Below are 3,988 nucleotides of genomic sequence, written 5' to 3' on the forward strand. Positions count from 1 at the left end.
CTGAGGAAGGTGACTAGCCAAGGGTAGGTAGCCAAAACTAGAGGGTATAAATGGGAGGTGTGAGAGCAAGGATTTAAAGAGGGAGCTGAGGGCCAACATTATCCAGAGTGTGGTGCATAGACGGAACGAACTGCCAGGGGCACATGGAGAAACAAGAACAATTACAACATGGAAAAGACATTTGGGGAGGTACATGGAGAGGAGTAGGTTTGAAGGGATATGGGCCAAACACAGGCTGAAGCGATTTGTTCAAGATTGGTAAACCTGGTCAGCACGGAGTAGTCAGACCGTAGGTTCTGTTTCTGTGCTGCATGCCTCTGTTTCCAGTTATTGGACGAGGAGACTACTGAGATAAGGCATGGTGTAGACACTGAAGCAAGTTACAGAGACAGGGATGGTAGGCTGGTATGCAGTACATTTCATATATGTGGAGGGACGGAAGGGAAGGGAGGAGATTACAGGGACTGGAACGGATGTAGGAGTTACACACTGTTGAAGACACTGGTCAAGGAGACATGACATAGATACAGTGTTGGAGAGGGAGCGCAGAATTTAATGACCCCAGGCAGCAGTCCCACCCTCTCGTGGGAGGCCTGCTTTCCCCTTTGTTATACTGATGCTCACTAAGACAGCACAGACCTGGATCGATAACTGTGACACTCCCGATGCTGACTCAGTAAAAAATAAGTTAAAGTAGGGGCGGTGATTGAGCCTGGGGTGTGTCTGTACTGTGCTCCCCCTCCAGCACTGTATCTATGTCATGTCTTGTTAGCTGATGCTTGAAGCCCTCTCATTGCTCCTTGCTCTGTGCACTGTGAGCGATCTTACCTCACTGCAGGATTTATTGAAGGCTCCATATCTCCCTGCACTTTGTCTCTCTGGCTGACGAAACATCTTCAATGAGGTGATGGACGAAACACCCAGCATCTGGGAAGTCCACTGAGTCAGTAACTTCCTGAGTACCGATAGGAGACTGAAAGATAGATAGAATAGGAAATTAGACAGAAGCAGTGAGGGTTACGCAAGGAGAATGATACTGTGTCCCACAGAGATCTGGAAAATCCCCGTCTCCATCTCTGGCCTGTGCTGCTGTATCCCTCTGGAGTGGAAAATTCTGTTGGATCAGGATGTGGAGTTGCTGCAAGAGTGAGAGATGCTGACAGAGGCAGCAATTAGATCCACACAGTGAGGGATACCACATAGAGAGAGACTGAGTTATATCTCCAGAATTCAGCATGATTTTAGGATCAAACAAGTGTGTAGGAAGAACGGGTTTAGCTTCATGATGTATCAGTACTCAGGGTTGAGCAACCTGTGCACAGGTGAAGTGCTGGCCTGGTATTATTGCGAGACCATGTATGCCAAACCTCAGTGAATGTTCTGTGGAGGCAGGTTTAAATCCCACCATCAGAAATGGAGAAATTTGAAATCAATAACTAAAACAAATGGTAATTAACAATCCATAAATACGTATGAAAACATTGCTGATGTACAAAAAAAGCCCAAACACTTGTCTTTTAGAGAAGGACATCTGCCCATCCTCATGTGGTCTGCAAGACATACCCACAGCAAAGTGTTTGCCTCTCAATGACCCCTGAAATGGCCGAGCAAGTTACTCAGCTCAAGGGCAGATAGGGCTGAGCAAGAAAGGCTGGTCAGCCAGAGACACCCACAGCCCATACCTGACTTAAAATAATCCATTCGGATGGTCCCACTGGAACTGTGCAGGGACCAGTGTCCTGGCCAATCATGTTGGTAGGTTTATGGACAGGGCTTTAAACTGACAGAGAGGATGCAGGGACAGGATTCAGGTGAAAGGAGCTTTCAGGTGAAAGGATCTTTCCAAATCCACAGAGAAAAGGTGAAGTATGGGAGCAGCATGGGAATGTGACTGAAGACAAGCAGAAAGGAACATGATGGGACAGAGTTTAACTAAAACTGTACATCAGGGAATGGGTTTGTGAGAGGAAATTGTGGGAAAGAGTAAATTATGTTTTTTTTGGAATGGATAATGTCTCTTCAATAGGTAGATTCATTTGTGACACAGAGATAAAAAAGATTTAGACCCCAGAGAGACGTGGTTACAGGGCGAACAAAAGATGGACAGAAATACTCAATGGAGCACAACCTTGCGGAAACTCAGGCAAAATGGGTAACGCTAACAATAATGGATAACAAAGGCATTACAGGTAAGCATTTGGTCTCAGATCATGAAATAGAGTCAGTCTGAATGTAAATTCTGGTTACTACTTGCCAAGGAGACAATCAGCAGAACAGTTTTAGCCACTGAACAGCATTGCATTGCTCATCATTGTTTTAAACATTGTTAAAACATTCCAAACACATTATGATAATTTTGGGAAACTTCAATATTCCCACAATCTGGGACAATCACACTGACAACAGTGATATTGGAAGAGGAGTTCAGAGAATTTTTTTCATTTTGCATTGAATAACAAATCGTGCAACTGGCCAGGGACATAACTATCTCCAAGCGATCGTTGTGTGATCAAACTTCGTGAATGAGTAATGTCACCTGGAGAGATCCTCTGGGAAATTGTGATAGAGTGCAGTTTAAAGAAATATAAAGTTTTAAAGTGAATCACAGAAAGGACATGCTACAACTAGAAACAAAAACAGCCAATTACATGGGTTTGAATGAGAACTGACCAAGGTAAAGAGGCAAAACAGACTGAAATATGTGTCTGTAAATGAACAGTGGAAATCATTTGAAGGAACAGTGTAAATCACTCAACGAAAGAACATTCCATTGAAGCAGACGGCACGAAATTCCCACCGGCCCCTCACTCAGGACAAAATGTATCATATTAGCTTATGAGGATGAGAAGATCATCACAAAGTACTTAAAATCTCAAAATGAGAGCGTGTTGAAGGATTAAGTGTTAAAGGGATTGCAAAGGGTCTGCTAGCAGGGGGAAGGCAATGGGAAGGGGGATCATTGTCAGGGTGGAATGTCACAAAGGAACAGGGAGAGGTGAAAGTACTGGAGGTGGTAAGAGTGTTACAGATAGTGGTCAGGGCATGAACGGTGTTACAAAGCTAGAATGAATTGCTGCAGCTGGAGGGGTTTGCAGAGGTAGGGAGGGACATATGTATTTTTATTTATCCATTCATGGGATGTGGGTGTCACTGCTAATTACACAGAGGACAGCTCAGAGTCAGCCATATTGCAGTGGGTCTTGAGTCACATGTCATCCAGACCATGTTAGAATGTCAGATGTCCTTCCCTAAAGGAGGTAAGTGAACCAGATGAGTTCTTCCCACTGATCAACAATGCTTTTATGGTGACCTGACCAATATCTTGTACAGATACAACATGACATCCCAACTCCAACACTTAATGCTCTGCCCAAGGAAGGAAACTATCCCAAACGCCTGTTTCACCAGCCTGTCTACCTGTGACACCACTTTCAAAGAACTGTGTACCTGCATCCCTGGGTCACTGATTGACAACACCACCCAGAGCCCAAACATTAACTGTAAAATCCCACCCTGATTTGCTTCACCAAAATGGAACACTTCACATTTATCTAATTAAACTCCATCTGCTATTCTTCAGCCCACTATCCCAGCAGTCCTGTTCATCCTGTTGTATCACAGATAACCTTCTTCACTGTCCACTTTACCACCAATTCCAGAGTAACCCAAAAAACTTACTTAAGGGGAAACCAATATTCCTATCCAAACCATTTATCCAAATGACAAACACCAGTGGGCCCACTCCACCGCTGGTCACATGTCTCCAGTCAGAAAAACAACATGTCTCCAATCACCCTCTGTCTCCTACCATCAATCCTAATTTTCTGTCCAGTTGACTAGCTTCTCCTGAACGCCAGATCCTTTTCTTATTACCCAGTTTAAGATATGACAGGTAGAACACAGAACAGTACAGAACAAGATCCTTCAGCCATGGTGACATGCCAATCCTTTATCCGACCGTAAGATTAAAAAAGAGTGGCAGATAAAG

This window comes from Chiloscyllium punctatum, chromosome 28 (genome assembly GCF_047496795.1).
Source record: "Chiloscyllium punctatum isolate Juve2018m chromosome 28, sChiPun1.3, whole genome shotgun sequence".
In the NCBI taxonomy this organism is placed as follows: Eukaryota; Metazoa; Chordata; class Chondrichthyes; order Orectolobiformes; family Hemiscylliidae; genus Chiloscyllium; species Chiloscyllium punctatum.